We start from the raw sequence: 18,788 nt of genomic DNA on the forward strand, positions 1-18,788 counted from the left end.
GTTGTTTACTTTATTTAGTTTAGGTTTAATTGGTTTAGGTTTTCTAGTTTTGTTACTTTAGGTTTAATTAGTCTAGGTTATTTAGTTTAATTAGTTTAGTTTTTTTAGTTTAGTTAGTTTAGGTTATTTAGTTAAATTATTTTAGGTATTTTTTTAAGAATAAACAAGAAATATGAAAAAAAAGAAGTAAAATAAGAAGAGGAAGAGAAAGCAGAGGTGTTGGGGTGTCGTGTTGAGGGTCGAGGGGTCGGGGTGACGTGTTGAGGGTCAAGGGGTCGAGGGTCGCCGAGGGGTCGAGGGGTCGAGGATTTGCCTTCCCGGCCACGATACCCCGACCCCCTAACCCCGACCCCTCGACCCTCGACATGACACCTCAACACCACGACCCCTCAACCCTCGACACGACACCCCGACTCCTCGACCCTCGACACGGCACCCCGACCCCTCAACCCATCGACCCTCAACACGACACCCCGACACACCAACACCTCGATATTAATTAGTTTATGTTATTATGTATTCAATTTTTTATTATGTTCATGATGATGATACACGCTAATTTTTTATTATGTTTATGTTGTACTAATTTCGTTTACTCTTTGTCATTGTAGGTGTTGACAGATGGTGGGCTTGGGTCGAGAGCGCTCCGAGCCTCCTACCTCGGCGCGTGGGAGGGGTGTTGTTATTGCACCCTAGAACCTTCGGAGAGCGCTGGTAGACAGCATGCACACACACCCAGTGTAACATCCCAAATTTTCAATATGGAATGTTATACATTAGGTCATCATGCATATCATGTTTTATTTTGCTTTTGGTTTTGATCCTAGAAAATCCTAAGCAACTCAAGGACCCACGGAGAGAGTTGGGGATTTCGTTATTTACATATTTGAGTTTTCTCAAATTATGTAAACAGGATCATTTGATTTTATTTATTTCATCATCAATTATTTCTATTGCAAAAATATGAGAGAGGGAATAAAATGACTTTCCCAAAATATAGAAATATTGAGGATTTAATAAAAAAATCAAATAAGATTTATTTCGGAGTTTTCGGTATTTTTATTTGAATTTAGGAAAAATGCGCGTTTTTCAAATTTGTAGTTTGGGCCCAGATAAATGTTCACTTTATCGGGCTTGATTTTAGAAACCCGGCAAAATTTATTTCGTGATTTTTGGAGTCCGTTTAGTATTTCTTTTTATTTTTCTCCCGAGCGGAATTTAAAAAACGAAACCGACTATGGGCCGTACCCGAGCGCGACTCCGCCCGGGGCGCCTTTAAATAGCGAGGCGCCGGTGCCCCAGGCCCATAGCCGCGCCGCACCGAAACCCTAGCCCGTAGCCGGCGCCGCCGCCGCCGCCGGAGTTGCGCGCCACCCGAGGTTCGCCGCCGCCTCGTTTTCCGTGTTTAAAAAAAATTCTGTTCGTCGTTTTTTTCTTTTTCGTCGGATTTTTCGCAGTTATTTTCTGATCGCGATTTCTGATCCGATTTTCGTTTTAGTATAACTTTTCGCTCGTTTATCGGAATCAGGCGATTCAAGCGCCTGGAGTTTCGTCTCGAAACCCTCTTTCCGAATAATCAACTTAAACAAGTTTTGCTACTGTAAAATTTGCCCTAGATCCAAATTACTAGAACGAAGTTGTTTTCTTTCGCCGTTTGATTTCTTTTGCTTCGTTTGATTTGATTCTTTTTGCAAACCAGGGTTCTTAAGTTGAACTTTCTGGTTAGATCTTCTATTTGAGTTTTACCCATGCATTAGATAAGTACTTATTGTATGCTTGTTTGTTTGTCTGCGATAGAATACCCGGAGTGCGCCGCCTGTTACTTCGAATCTCTAGGTTTCGCGGATCATCAGCAAGGCAAGTAACACTTTGATCATACCTTTTTCTACAACCCAGTTTTATTGCATTAGATCAATCCTCACACATTGCATGATTAGGATCTAATTAAATTGTGGGATGGGAAGTAGATGAGGTAGTACCTATTACCTGTTTATTATCAAACCTTTGGGAGTTACTTCTACGTTTGCTTATTATGCCATGCTATGCCAGTAGACGTGGATTGGGTGAGTGATATCCATGACAGATGTGAGATTGATAATTAAGGGTTTATCTAAGGTGGCAACCTAACACACATCTGGGTGGATTGAGGCACCTGGGGATTCCAGGACTTGCCTGTTTTTATTTTGGACCGCCACCCAGGCTCAAAGGGATCATGAGATTATTCATACTAGAAACTTCCGTGTGCAGCCACAAGCCATTATGGGCTCTGGCATAGTTGTGTAAGACGTGCGAACTCTTACAGGGTAGACTAGCAGATGTAGGGGAAAGTAGGTGTACCGGTCTATCCGTCGTCAGATGCTAGCGCTTCTGAAAGACTGTGTCTCGGTCATCCGTTTCTCAAACACCCTGTAGTGCAAGAAATCCAACGGAGGCGATCGAGTCTTGTGGGGAAAAGTGCGCAAACCTCTGCAGAGTGTAATAAACTAATCATGGTTAGCCATGTCCCCGGTTATGGACATCTTGAGTATCTAGTACCTGGATTATCATGTGAATCTCAACATGTTACCCTATAACTAATATTGTTGGGTTTTAATGATGTTACTTAATTGGGATTGAGAATGCTGTCAACCATTCTCAATGTTTAACAACCACCATGATAGTAATTAAATTTATTCCTTTGAAGTAGGGAAAAATTGGCTTTACGCAAAAACTGTAACCATAGAGCTTTCCACCAGCCAAATATGCATATAGTATAGTTGTTGCATTTCCATTACTCTCTATGTGTTACCTTGCCAGCATATTCCATGTGCTGACTCGTTTTCGGGCTGCAACGTTAATGTTGCAGACTTTTCAGACGACGATTAAGGAGTTTTAGGTCGTGGTTCTATACTCAGTGATGCCATTGGAGTTGATGGACTCACTTATCTTCCAAGCCTTCTGCTGTTAACGTTATTAGATGGCCTTAAGCCATATTTATTGTAATAAGTTCTCTTTTGAGACACTGGATGTAATAAGTGTGTGATTGCTACTCTGATATAAATCCTCCGAGTACTGTGTGGTGTCAGCATTACTGATCCAGGGATGACACCGGAGCACAGAGATCAGACTTTTTGAGGTATGGTCGCTACAGAGATGGTATCAGAGCACACGCTGACTGTAGGACACGACCACTAAGCCAAAGACCTAGATCACTACTCACTCTCTTCTCTTCTGACTTCTCATCTTTTCTACTCTTTAGGATGGCGGATGCAAGGAACAAGTTCACACAACCAGATGAAGATACACCCTTTGGACGCCACTTGAAGGAAGTCACTAGATACCTGAACATAGGAATACCAAGCTTCACGAGAACCTACAACGCCACCTTACCTGAAGAAGAGCGCTGGATGATTCAAGTTCAAGTTCCAGGAAGGACGTTCATGCCAGTCACTGAGCCCATAGAGTTTTCTTTTGATGCACCAACTTGGAGTCTAGGAAAGAGTATGGCAGCTCACATCGCCATGGGACGCATTGGAGAAATCTACCGCAAGGATCTCAAGGATACTATCTACCAGATTTGTGGGCGCCGAGATGAACACTGGGAGATGATCAGCACCAGGAAAGATAGATCAATTGCCGCTTTTATTCAGGAGTTAAATCAGCACATTCGACGATAGGAGAATCAGATGTGCGCCGACATGATAGATCTGAAGAAGGCTAAGACCAGAATCAAGGAACTGGAGGAAGAACTCAAGGCTACACGTGAATATTATGAAGAAGAAATTGAAGTATTGGTGGATAAGAATAACGACCTAACTATGAAGCTAGCAGTATTTATGGGAGGCCCGACACCAGTAGATGAAGATGAAGAACCCAAGGAGATTAGCCCGGAAGACTACATCATCATTGACGGCACCGACTCGGAACAAGATAGTAGCAATGATGACTATGTTGATGAAGCAGGGGCCGATATCATGGAGTCTACAACCGTAGAATATATCTAGTAGACCACCTCATCAGTAGTAGTAGTCCACCATGTAAATATAGTAGTCCGAGCACCTTTGCGATAGCTAGATCGATTGTATGCCTTTGTTTGATTGATTGAAGTGAATTGTTTGCTTTTGCCTCATGTGCATATGGGTAGTGTTTTCTCTTTAGACCCCCTCTATTCTTATATCTCATCTTTTCTAAACCCTCAGATGCCTTCGAGACGTGACCCCGGATTTGCCTTTCTGCCGGAGCTCACCCAGTTGATCCAGCAGCAGAACACCCTGATGCAGTTGCTAGTTCAGAATCAGAATCAGGGGAACAACAACAACCCACCACCACCACCACCACCTGTTGACCACTTAGCCCGTTTTCTTAGGTTGAATCCGCCGGTGTTTTCCAGTAGCACCGAGCCGATAGTAGCAGATGATTGGCTCCGCAAGATAGCTAGGGAGTTGACCACAGCAGGATGCACAGATACGGAGAAGGTGAAGTTTGCCGCACATCAGTTAGAAGGACCCGCAGCATCCTGGTGGGAGAATTTCACAGCCACCTTCCCAGTCGACACTGTCACATGGGACCAGTTTCTGCAGGCTTTTCATACTGCCCATGTTTCAGCAGGAGCAATGGCCATGAAGAAACGTGAGTTTCGTAACTTGCGCCAAGGAGGACGGACAGTTGGCCAGTATGTGAAGGAGTTTAGTAAGCTAGCACGTTATGCCCTAGATGACGTTGCTACGGATGCAGCTAAGCAGGAGAAATTCCTGGAAGGATTGAATGATGAGTTGAGTATGCAATTGATGGTAGCCACCTTCAACAACTACCAGGAGTTGGTAGATCGTGCTCTTATGATTGAAGGGAAGCAGCAGCAAATTGTGAACCGCAAGAGGAAGTATGGACAAGGAAAGTATCATTCAGGAGCTCAGCAGAAGCTTCGCTTTACCCCTAGACCGGGAGGACATTTTCAGCATACCCATGGAGTAGGTAGCTCGCACAATCACAATGGCACCAAGAATGGTAATGGGAATGGAGGAAGCAATGGACAGAACCGTAGCACCCCATCAACCCCAGCCAAGAAGGATTTGAGCCACGTCACTTGCTATAAGTGTTCGAAGCCAGGACATTATGCAAATGACTGTCCTGAAGGACAAAACGGCAATGGAAGCTCTGGAAAGAAGCCGAACCCTTTCAACAGGGGACAGGTGAACCACGTTAGCGTGGAGGAGGTTGAAGCTCAGCCCGATGCAGTAATAGGTAAGTTCTTGGTTAAGTCATTTACTGCACTCATTCTTTTTGATACTGGTGCATCGCATTCATACATATCAAGGGGATTTGTGGAAAAGTATAGCCTGCCCACTAGGATTCTTAAAACACCTATGCTAGTAAGCTCACCAGGAGCGGAGTACATGGCCAGTCAAGGATGTTTTCAAGTGCCATTAAGTATAGGAAGGCATGTTTTCCCAACGGATTTAATTATTCTGGAATCCCAAGGTCTGGATGTGATTCTTGGTATGGATTGGCTGTCGATGTATGGAGGAAACATCGATTGTGCTAGTAAGACAATTTTGCTTACAGCTCCAGAAGGAAGAAGGATCAAGTATGTATCTCGGCATGCGCCAAACAGGACACAAGTAAATTCCTTATCAGGAGTTGTGCAGGAGGAAGTACCAGTGGTAAAGGATTTTCCTGATGTATTTCCCGAAGAGTTGCCAGGCATGCCACTGGATAGAGACATTGAGTTTTTGATTGAGCTTTGCCAGGCACTGGGCCAATATCGAAGAGACCATATAGGATGCCAGCAAAAGATTTGGTGGAAATTAAGAAGCAGATTAAGGAGTTACTGGATAAGGGATATATTCTCCCAAGTTCTTCGCCTTGGGGATCACCAGTACTTCTAGTGGAGAAGAAGGATGGATCGTTAAGAATGGTTGTTGATTATCGAGGATTGAACGAAGTAACAATCAAAAACAAGTACCCGCTACCAATGATCAATGATCTGTTTGATCGATTGCAAGGAGCTAAAGTGTTTTCCAAGATCGATTTGCGATCAGGATACCACCAGTTGAAGATTCGAGAATAGGATATTCCTAAGACAGCATTCACCACAAGATATGGACTGTATGAGTATACCGTTATGTCATTTGGACTGACTAACGCGCCTGCCTATTTTATGAACATGATGAACAAAGTGTTTATGGAGTTATTGGATAAGTTCGTCGTAGTGTTCATTGATGATATCCTGGTATATTCGAAGAATGAAGAGGAGCATAAGGAGCATTTGCGTTTGGTACTTGGAAAGCTCCGAGAACACCGATTATACGCCAAGTTCAGCAAATGTGAATTTTGGTTGAAGGAAGTAGGATTCCTCGGACACATTATATCCGGAGAAGGTATAGCAGTAGATCCCGCTAAAGTTGAAACTGTGACCAAGTGGGAAGCACCAACAACAGTTGGAGAGATCCGGAGTTTTCTTGGACTCGCAGGATACTACCGGAGATTTATTGAGAATTTCTCAAAGATTGCAAAGCCTATGACGGAGTTGTTGAAGAAGGATACTAAGTTTAAATGGACTGAGGAGTGTGAGGCAAGTTTCCAGGAATTGAAGAACCGTTTGGTTACCTCACCAGTGTTGATTTTGCCAGATCAAACCAAGGATTATGAGGTGTATCACGACGCTTCACGTCGAGGACTTGGAGCAGTGCTTATGCAGGAAGGAAGAGTTGTTTCGTATGCTTCACGAGAACTGAAGCCTCACAAATTGAATTATGCCACGCATGATTTGGAGTTAGCAGCCGTAGTGCATGCATTGAAGACATGGAGACATTTCCTCATTGGAAATCATTGTGAGGTGTACACGGATCACAAGAGTTTGAAGTACATTTTCACGCAGAAGGAGTTGAACCTCAGACAAAGGAGATGGTTGGAGCTCATCAAGGATTATGATATGAGATTGCATTATCATCCCGGGAAGGCTAATGTAGTAGCTGATGCATTAAGCCGCAAGAGCCATGTCAATACGTTAATGACGGGAGAAATACCCAAGGAGTTAGCAGAAAATTTTCGTGAACTATGTTTGGAAATAGTTCCGAGAGGCTATGTAGCAGCATTGGAGATTCAGTCAACATTGATGGACAAAATCAGGGAAGCTCAGAAAACTGACAAGGAGATTGCTTCTATAAAGGAGGAAATGAAAGAAGGAAAAGCTAAAGGATTTCGCGAGGATGAGCACGACACCCTATGGTTTGAAGACCGTGTTTACGTGCCCAATAACCCGGAGATCAGAAAGTTGATTCTGCAAGAGGCACATGATTCACCGTATTCGATTCACCCAAGAAATACCAAGATGTATCTGGATTTGAAGGATATTTTCTGGTGGACCGGAATGAAAAAGGATATTGCGGAGTATGTAGCAGTTTGTGACGTATGTCAGAGAGTAAAGGCAGAGCATCAGAAGCCAGCAGGATTGTTGCAACCATTGCCGATACCCGAATGGAAGTGGGATAAGATAGGCATGGATTTTATCACGGGATTACCAAGGACTCGTTCAGGCTATGACTCGATTTGGGTTGTAGTTGATCGATTGACGAAGGTAGCACATTTCATCCCAGTAAAGACCATTTACACCAGTGCTAAGTTGGCAAAGATATACATGACCAGGATCGTATGTTTGCATGGAGTTCCGAGGAGCATCGTATCAGATAGAGGAACCCAGTTTACCTCAAAGTTCTGGAAGCAGTGGCATGAGACTTTGGGTACTAGGCTAGAATTTAGTACAGCTTTTCATCCGCAGACAGATGGACAGACCGAGAGAGTCAATCAGATTTTGGAGGATATGCTGAGAGCTTGTGCGCTAGATTATGGATCTAGTTGGGATGATAATTTGCCATATGCAGAGTTCTCTTATAATAATAGCTATCAGACCAGTTTGAAGATGGCACCTTTCGAAGCTTTGTACGGAAGGAGGTGCAGGACACCGTTGTCATGGGACGAAGTTGGAGACCGCCCGTTGTTTGGACCAGATCTGATAAAGGAGTCTGAATAGAAGGTGAAGTTGATTCGCGATAGGCTCAAGGTAGCCCAGTCCAGACAGAAGAGCTACGCAGATTCTAAATGCAAGGAGACAGTTTACGAAGTTGGAGACAGAGTTTATCTTCGAGTATCCCCACTTCGAGGGATTAAGCGCTTTGGAGTTAAGGGGAAGTTAGCGCCACGATTTGTAGGGCCATATCGAGTTTTGGAGCGTATGGGAGAAGTGGCCTACAAGTTGGAATTGCCAGAAGGATTGGCAGGAGTGCATGATGTGTTCCACGTTTCTCAGTTGAAGAAGTGTCACGCGGAGATGGCAGACATACCTTTGAGAGACACAGTGCCATTAGAAGCAATTCAGTTGGATAGCAGTTTGACCTATGAGGAGAAACCAGTCAAGATCCTCGAGTTTGCCAGTCGAGTCACTCGCAGCAAGGTTATCAAGTTTTGCAAAGTTCAGTGGAGCCACCACACGGAGGATGAAGCCACCTGGGAGCGAGAGGAAGATTTGCTCAAAGACCACCCTCACCTATTTTCTAGCCAACCTGAACCTCGAGGGCGAGATTCATCTTAAGGGGGGTAGGTTTGTAACATCCCAAATTTTCAATTTGGAATGTTATACATTAGGTCATCATGCATATCATGTTTTATTTTGCCTTTGGTTTTGATCCTAGAAAATCCTAAGCAACTCAAGGACCCACGGAGAGAGTTGGGGATTTCGTTATTTACATATTTGAGTTTTCTCAAATTATGTAAACAGGATCATTTGATTTTATTTATTTCATCATCAATTATTTCTATGCAAAAATATGAGAGAGGGAATAAAATGAATTTCCCAAAATATAGAAATATTGAGGATTTAATAAAAAAATCAAATAAGATTTATTTCGGAGTTTTCGGTATTTTTATTTGAATTTAGGAAAAATGCGCGTTTTTCAAAGTTGTAGTTTGGGCCCAGATAAATGTTCACTTTATTGGGCTTGATTTCAGAAACCCGGCAAAATTTATTTCGTGATTTTTGGAGTCCGTTTAGTATTTCTTTTTATTTTTCTCCCGAGCGGAATTTAGAAAAAAACGAAACCGACTATGGGCCGTACCCGAGCGAGACTCCGCCCGGGGCGCCTTTAAATAGCGAGGCGCCGGTGCCCCAGGCCCATAGCCGCGCCGCACCGAAACCCTAGCCCGTAGCCGCCGCCGCCGCCGGACTTGCGCGCCGCCCGAGGTTCGCCGCCGCCTCGTTTTCCGTGTTTAAAAAAAAATTATGTTCGTCGTTTTTTTCTTTTTCGTCGGATTTTTCGCGGTTATTTTCTGATCGCGATTTCTGATCCGATTTTCGTTTTAGTATAACTTTTCGATCATTTATCGGAATCAGGCGATTCAAGCGCCTGGAGTTTCGTCTCGAAACCCTCTTTCCGAATAATCAACTTAAACAAGTTTTGCTACTGTAAAATTTGCCCTAGATCCAAATTACTAGAACGAAGTTGTTTTCTTTCGCCGTTTGATTTCTTTTGCTTCGCTCGATTTGATTCTTTTTGCAAACCAGGGTTCTTAAGTTGAACTTTCTGGTTAGATCTTCTATTTGAGTTTTACCCGTGCATTAGATGAGTACTTATTGTATGCTTGTTTGTTTGTCTGCAATAGAATACCCGGAGTGCGCTGCCTGTTACTTCGAATCTCTAGGTTTCACGAATCATCAGCAAGGCAAGTAACACTTTGATCATACCTTTTTCTACAACCCAGTTTTATTGCATTAGATCAATCCTCACACATTGCATGATTAGGATCTAATTAAATTGTGGGATGGGAAGTATATGAGGTAGTACCTATTACCTGTTTATTATCAAACCTTTGGGAGTTACTTCTACGTTTGCTTATTATGCCATGCTATGCCAGTAGACGTGGATTGGGTGAGTGATATCCATGACAGATGTGAGATTGATAATTAAGGGTTTATCTAAGGTGGCAACCTAACACACATCTGGGTGGATTGAGGCACCTGGGGATTCCAGACTTGCCTGTTTTTATTTTGGACCGCCACCCAGGCTCAAAGGGATCATGAGATTATTCATACTAGAAACATCCGTGTGCAGCCACAAGCCGTTATGGGCTCTGGCATAGTTGTGTAAGACGTGCGAACTCTTACAGGGTAGACTAGCAGATGTAGGGGAAAGTAGGTGTACCGGTCTATCCGTCGTAAGGTGCTAGCGCTTCTGAAAGACTGTGTCTCAGTCATCCGTTTCTCAAACACCCTGTAGTGCGAGAAATCCAACGGAGGCGATCGAGTCTTGTGGGGAAAAGTGCGCAAACCTCTGCAGAGTGTAATAAACTAATCATGGTTAGCCGTGTCCCCGGTTATGGACATCTTGAGTATCTAGTACCTGGATTATCATGTGAATCTCAACATGTTACCCTATAACTAATATTGTTGGGTTTTAATGATGTTACTTAATTGGGATTGAGAACGCTGTCAACCATTCTCAATGTTTAACAACCACCATGATAGTAATTAAATTTATTCCTTTGAAGTAGGGAAAAATTGGCTTTACGCAAAAACTGTAACCATAGAGCTTTCCACCAGCCAAATATGCATATAGTATAGCTGTTGCATTTCCATTACTCTCTATGTGTTACCTTGCCAGCATATTCCATGTGCTGACCCGTTTTCGGGCTGCAACGTTAATGTTGCAGACTTTTCAGACGACGATTAAGGAGTTTTAGGTCGTGGTTCTATACTCAGTGATGCCGTTGGAGTTGATGGACTCACTTATCTTCCAAGCCTTCCGCTGTTAACGTTATTAGATGGCCTTAAGCCATATTTATTGTAATAAGTTCTCCTTTGAGACACTCGATGTAATAAGTGTGTGATTGCTACTCTGATATAAATCCTCCGAGTACTGTGTGGTGTCAGCATTACTGATCCAGGGATGACACCGGAGCACAGAGATCAGACTGTTTGAGGTCTGGTCGCTACACCCAGCACCTTCGGCGGGCACTTCTTCTTCGGCCGGGAGAGGAGGTCGGGGGAAGAAGAGGGGTGGAGGTAGAGATGGACAGGGCGCTGGGAGAGGTAGGAAGGTTGTTCTGCCTTCCTCGCCGCCACCCCACGCTGAGTCTTTGGACCACCGGAGTGCTCTGTCTCAGGTGGACCCGTCTGACCTGGACCCGTGTTGGACTGCGGTCCACGAGCCTCAGGTCGATGAGCCTCTGGTCGCCGAGCCTCGGGTCGACAAGCCTCTAGTCGCCGAGCCTCGGGCCCCAGTGTCTTCCTCCCAGGAGACTCGGGTCCCACAGTCTTCCTCCCAGGAGACTCGAGTCCCAGAGTCTTCGTCACACGTGACTCCGGAGAAGGCGAGCGAGGGCGAGGAGACCTTATCTGAGGATATCTACAGCGAGGGCGAGCTGGTTGAGGAGGGCAAGAAGGTCTACCAGCGTGGTGGTACTAATCTACCATCCGTGCCGGCGACCCGCGACCAGAGGTGGTTGATTCAGCCTAATGGGGAGAAGTAAGTGCATTTACTCTTTTTTAACCTTTTTCCTTCATGTTTGTTCAAATTAAGGTCTAATGTGTTGGCCTTGTTATACTGTAGGGGTTGGATACACACAGATGGTGCCCACAGGGCCAACCAGGTCCTTGGTACTCTAGTCCGGCACCACTTCCTGGGGGCTGTACGAGGCTGCCCTGGCCCCGCCGGGGGAGATGATCGATGGTGTCATGTGCGAGATGGTGGCCGACATTGTGAGATAGCGGTTTTGGGTAATTTCTCCTTTACAGAATTAAAAATTAACAGTACCTAGTGATTGTACTAATGATCAGTGTTGTCTTGTTTGATTGCAGACCTTCTACATGTGTCTTGAGGAACATGAGGCGGACGCGGCTATGGTTCTTGAAGCCGAGTGCAAGCGCCTACTTCAGAACACACGACACGAGGCTCGGGTGGAGGCTGTCCGAGACTACTATGCCTCGACTAACATCAGGAGGGAGAAGAAGAAGTTTCACGTCAAGTATCTGAGTAAGGACAAGTACATGAAGGTAATTACCTATTCTTAAGGCCTTGTACTAGTTTCCTTGATTTGATTCGTAGGAGTAGCGCTGAAATTTCTCTTTGTCTAACTAAGGTGCCCCCGAGATGGTGTGCGGATAAGATGGACTGTTGGGAGAGGTTGGTGGATGAGTGGTGCTCTCCCCAATGGCTAGCCGTTCACAATAAGAACAGGGACAAGCGTGCCCAGATGCAAGGTGCGCCGCACCATCAAGGGAGCTCCAACTTGTTTGAGTACGGGGATCACTGGGTATGTGGTTCGAGCGCTTAACGATTCATGCAATTTCATTCTTCATGCTTGCTTTAATTACTAATTTACCATGTTCCTCTCTTTCAGGCATGACACAACAAGAAGGAGGTGTCGCCACTGTACGACCTCTATGCCATGGCCCATAGTGCCCCGTACAAGAAGGCCAATGAATTCTCAAAGGATGGCCTCGATCAGAGCTTCACCAACATCTCCTCCCACAACAAGATTGTGAGGTACAGAGACTGGGGGAAGAAGATGAAAGGTGAGGAGTTCAACCCGAGTCAGAGTCCTTTTGATCCTGAGCTCGTGATGCTATCTGGTGATGGGAGGAAACATGGCTCAGTAACCATTGGGGATGGACTCATACGTTGTCCTAGAAGTCTCTCGACGCCAGACGAAGTCTCTTCCCGAGATGAGGCCTCGACCACGGCCAATGGAGCTCGCTATCGAGGCTAGGGCCAAGGAGCTTGTGACGAAGGCAACTAGGAAGGCGGAGGAGAAGGTGAGGGAGATGGAGGAGAGGACGGCTAACCTATTGGAGGCGGAGAGGAACCGGAATGACGCGGGTCACCGGGCCCTATACGAGATCCTCGTGGTAAGTTTCTCCCGCATACTTGCCAAATCATGCATGTAATTGTTGTTTCATTACATACTAATATGATTGACTCGTGAAAACAAAATGTGCAGTCCTTGTGCGAGAAAACCGGCCAGACCCCTCCACCGATGCCCTAGATTGCTATAGCGGACACGGTGAGTTTCATTTCAATGGTCATTAGTTCCTAGTATTCACATTTTAGTTGCATGATGCTAACTAAACATTGCAAATGATCTTTCGTGCAGCACTCCCCCCACAAAGATCGACCGATCCTTCTCCGTCTCGTGGTGGCGCAACCCCGACCGGTCCTTCACCTCCTGGATTATGGTAAGTTTTCCCAAGTGTTTTGCTTAACAAATGCTTTGTTAGCTAGAAAATGGCATAACAACCTAGGATAGCTCAATAATGATCTATAGCTAGCTTAGCTAGTTCATTTATGACATAATTAGCTCACTTTGGTAAAAAAAAATGGCATAACAACATAGGATAGCTCAATAATGATCTATAATTAGCTTAGCTACTTCATTTATGACATAATTAGCGCACTCAGGTAAAAAATGGCATAACAACCTAGGATAGCTCAATAATGATCTATAATTAGCTTAGCTACTTCATTTATGACATAATTAGTGCACTTAGGTAAAAAAATGGCATAATAACCTTGGTTTAGCTCCAAACTATCATATAAATAGTTTATTTTCCTCCAAAATGACAAAATAGCCTTACCTAGCTCCAAAATAATAGATTTTAACTAGGATAGCTCTAAAATGACCTACACTTACCATTTTGTCCTACAAAATGAAAAAATATGCTTACTTAGCTCAAAAATGGCATAACTACGTAGGTTAGCTCCAAATGACCTATTTACCTAGCTTAGCTGTAAAATGACCTACACACTTAGCATTTTTACCTACCTTACCTAAAAAATGGCATTTTTACCTACCTTAGTTAGAAGAAGAAGAAGAAGAAGGAAGAAGAAGAAGAAGAAAAAGAAGCTTCTTCTTTTTCTTCTTCTTCTTCTTCTTCTTCTTCTTCTTCTTCTTCTTCTTCTTCTTCTTTTTCTTCTAGCTAGTCTTTAATATGTCTCCGTCGTATCTATAATTTTTGATTGTTCCATGCCAATATTCTACAACTTTTACAAAGTTTAGGCAACTTTTTATACTATTTTTGGGACTAACATATTGATCCAGTGCCCAGTGCCAGTTCATGTTTGCTGCATGTTTTTTGTTTCACAGAAAATCCATATCAAACGGAGTCCAAACGGGATAAAAACTCACGAAGATTTTTTGGAATATATGTGAATTTTCGGAAGTGGAATCAATGCGAGACGATGCCTGAGGGGCCCATGAGGGTGAGGGGCGCACCCTGGGCCCTCGTGGTCACTCCGTTAGGCGCTTGGTGCCCTTCTTTCGCCGCAAGAAAGACAATATCCGGATAAAAATCGTGTCAAAATTTCAGCCCAATCAGAGTTACGGATCTCTGGGAATTTAAGAAACGGTGAAAGGGCAGAATCAGGGAGCGCAGAAACAGAAGGAAACAGAGAGAGAGAGATCCAATCTTGGAGGGGCTCTCGCCCCTCCACTGCCATGGAGGCCATGGACCAGAGGGGAAACCCTTCTCCCATCTAGGGGGAAGGTCAAGGAAGAAGAGAATAAAAAGGGGGGCTCTCTCCCGCTGGCGCCGGAATGCCACCGGGACCATCATCGCGACAATGATCAACACCAACAACTTCACAGCCGTCATCACCAACTCTTCCCCCCTCTATTCAGCGGTGTAACCCCTCTTTTACCCTATTTAATATCTACTTAAACATGGTGCTCAACGCTATATATTAGTTCCCAATGATGTATGGCTATCCTATGATGTTTGAGTAGATCCGTTTTGTCCTATGGGTTAATTGATGATCGTGATTGGTTTGAGTTGCATGTTTGATTATTGGTGTTGTCCTATGGTGCTCTCCGTGTCCCACAAGCGTGAGGGATCCCTGCTGTACGGTTCGCAATATGTTCATGATTTGCTTATGGTCGGTGGCGTGAGTGACAGAAGCACAAACACGAGTAAGTAGGTTGTTTGCGTATGGGAGTAAAGAGGACTTGATGCCTTATAATGCTATATTTTGGTTTTACCTTAATGATCTTTAGTAGTTGCGGATGCTTGCTAGAGTTCCAATCATAAGTGCATATGATCCAAGAAGAGAAAGTATGTTTGCTTATGCCTCTCCCTCAAATAAAATTGCAATAATGATTACCTGTCTAGTTATCGATTGTCTAGGGACAAATAACATTCTCGTGACAAAAAACTCTCTACTGAAACTAACTTAGTTGTTTCTTTATCTAAACAGCCCCTAGCTTTTATTTACATGGTCTTTATCATCTTGCAAACCTAGCCTATAACACTTACAAATACTTCTAGTTTCATACTTGTTCTAGGTAAGGCGAACGTTAAGCGTGCGTAGAGTTGTATTGGTGGTCGATAGAACTTGAGGGAATATTTGTTCTACCTTTAGATCCTCGTTGAGTTCGACACTCTTACTTATCGAAAGAGGCTACAATTGATCCCCTATACTAGTGGGTTATCAGTCTCCTTCTTCTAACTATCATCTTTCCTAATTTGCAGATTTTCTTGAGATGAGGAAGCTAGCATTGATGGAAACTTGTTGCAAACTTTTACTTGTGCTTGTGCTTCCTTTTTATTTATGGAAACTTGTTGCAAACTTGTTGGAAATGTTGTTGGAAACTTGTATATATATGTTCATGTTGTTGGAAACGTGTATATGTTGTTGGAAACTTATTGTTGGTATGATTGTTGAAATTATTTTGAAATGTGTGTGTGTATATATATATGTGAAATTCTGTCAAATTGAATAAATTTAGGAAAAAACAGGAAAAACAAGGGCTATATAGCCACTTTTCCGTCCACTGGCAGACGGCAAAGGTCTTTGCCGTTCGCTAGCAGACGGCAATGATCCCATGTGGCAGCTACCTATGCAACCTGGGGTGTAGGGGCCAGCCTATTTCTGGCGCCGTTGCCGGGGAGAGCGTGTGGTGAATATTCTCGTGTGTGCTTGTTTGCTTTATCACCAAGTGGATTTTATCGCTGTTCTAAGTTGTTCACTATCTTCAGTTATGGATAACAAACACAAAATACCAAAAAAAATTAGGTTTACTTGCTACTCATGGAGATGGGGAACCTCCTAAAACCCTCGATGCTCATTATGTGAAAGATATTATGCACTACTTTAATAATCCCGAGAAAACCCCATTCAATTTTATAATGGGAGACACATTGGATCAACATGAATACTTTAGGGATTATAGCTTGACTCAAAAAGGGAAACTATTATGGGATCAAATTTATATGTTGCATTGGTATGCTCGGCAACTATGCTTGAGATATGATTATACTTGTTGCTCTAGGATGAAGGCTCCACACCTCCCCTTTTCATGCAAGTTTAATGATAATGAAACCTTAGCTTCTTATGCTGATGGTATATATGATTACTATGATGTGCAATGAATAGAAGAATTTGTTGCTTTTAAGGGTGCTTGTGAAATTGAACCTTCGTTTAAAGAGTTTGAAGATTTTGATGATTCAGTTTATAGACCTGAAAATTTAGCTATCCTTAAATATTGCTATGAGAATTATAAATACAATTATGATATTGATGAATTTATTGAGAAAGCCCCCGCTGTCCGAGAAGAGACTAATATTTTGCAGGAGTCTATGGAAGAAGAAATTGATGAAACTGTGAGCTCACTGGATGAAAAAGATGATGAGGAGCGCGAAGAACAAAAGGAGGAAGATCAGATTAGCTACCTGTGCCCACCTTCTAATGAGAGTAACTCTCCAACTCATACATATTATTTAATGTCCTTCGTTCTTACCGAAGGATGAATGCCATGATAATTGCTATGATCCCGTTGATTCGTTTGAAACATCCGTTTTTGATGAACTTGATGCTTGCTATTCAGGTGGCTAAGATGCCAATATGAATTATGCTTATGGAGATGAACTTGCTATTGTTCCTTATTTTAAACATGAAATTTTTACTATAGCACCCACACATGATAGTCCTATTATCTTTTTGAATTCTCCAAACTACATTATATCATAGAAGTTTGCACTTATTAAGGATTATATTGATGGGTGGCCTTTTACCATTGCACATGATAATTTTGATGAATATAATATGCATGTGCTTGCTGCTCCTACTTGAAATTATTATGAGAGAGGAACTACATCTCCGCCTCTCTATGTTTCTAACATGATAAAATTGCAAGAAACTTCTTGTGCTATGCATTGGCCGTTACTTGATGTGCATGAATTGTTCTTGTATGACATGCCGATGCATAGGAAAAGAGTTATACTTCGTCATTGCTTGATATATGTTGCTTTGTGATCACTACTAAATGCCAAATCATTGCTAATTCAAATTGGCTTTGATATACCTTGGGATCCAGGTGGATTCATTACTTGAGCACCTTATTCCTAGCTTATATGGCTTTAAAGAAAGCGCTGCCAGGGAGACAACCCGGAAGTTTTAGAGAGTCATTTATTTCTGTTGAGTGCTTTTATAGAGTTTAAAAACAAAAAAATAAAGAGGGGAACCCAAAACTTTTCAAAAAGGAAAGTGAAAGTGAGAGAGACAAGCATTGTTGAAGTGAGGGAGCTCCTTGAACTTTATTCATGCTCACAGAAACTTTGTGAATCTTGATTAAAGAAACTTTTCAACAAAAATAATTATCTCCTTGTATAATTCCATTGTATTATAAAAATAATGTGCCAAGATTTGCCTTTAGGATGTTTACATTGCTTGTTGGTTTGTGCGGTGCAAAACAGAAACTTTGGCTGTAGTGCTCGATTTTACATTTTTTTACTAGAATGTCAAACGGTTCTGAAACTTTTCGCACTGTCTTTCTATACAGATTGTTTATTTTTCCTAATTTTTCATAATTGTTGGAGTACCAGAAGTATGGTGAATGTTCAGATTATTACAGGCTGTCCTGTTTAAGACAGATTCTGTTTTTGATGCATTGTTTGCTTGTTTTGATGAAACTATCGATTTCTATCAGTGGATTAAGCCATGGAAAAGTTATATTACAGTAGCTACAATGCAAAAACAAAATATGAATTGGTTTGCAACAATACTTAGAGTAGTGATTTGCTTTATTATACTAACAGATCTTACTGAACTTTCTGTTGAGTTTTGTGTGGATGAAGTGATCAAGGATCGAGGAGGTCTCAATATGAGGTGGAGGAGGAGAGGCAAGAGCTCAAGCTTGGGGATGCCCAAGGCACCCCAAGTAAATATTCAAGGAGACTCAAGCGCCTAAGCTTGGGGATGCCCCGGAAGGCATCCCATCTTTCTTCAACAAGTATCGGTATGTTTTCGGTTTCGTTTCGTTCATGTGATATGTGCAAATCTTGGAGCGTCTTTTGCATTTAGTTTCCACTTTTATTTGATGCACCATGCTGGTATGAGATAGTCCATGGTTGATTTATAGAATGCTCTTTGCACTTCACTTATATATTTTGAGTATGGCTTTATAGAATGCTTCATGTGCTTCGCTTATATCATTTGAAGTTTGGATTGGCTGTTTCCCTACACATAGAAAATCGCCATTTGTAGAATGCTCTTTTGCTTCACTTATATTTGTTAGAGCATGGGCATATATTTTCTAGAAATAATTAAACTCTCTTGCTTCACTTATGTCTATTTAGAGAGTTGACAGGAATTGGTCATTCACATGGTTAGTCATAAAATCCTACATAAAACTTGTAGATCATTGAATATGATATGTTTGATTCCTTGCAATAGTTTTGTGATATAAAGATGGTGATATTAGAGTCATGCTAGTGGGTAATTATGGATTGTAGAAATACTCGTGTTGAAGTTTATGATTCCCATAGC

Source organism: Triticum urartu, chromosome 5A (genome assembly GCF_056163025.1).
Source record: "Triticum urartu cultivar PI428250 chromosome 5A, HENAU_Tu73, whole genome shotgun sequence".
Classification (NCBI taxonomy): Eukaryota; Viridiplantae; Streptophyta; class Magnoliopsida; order Poales; family Poaceae; genus Triticum; species Triticum urartu.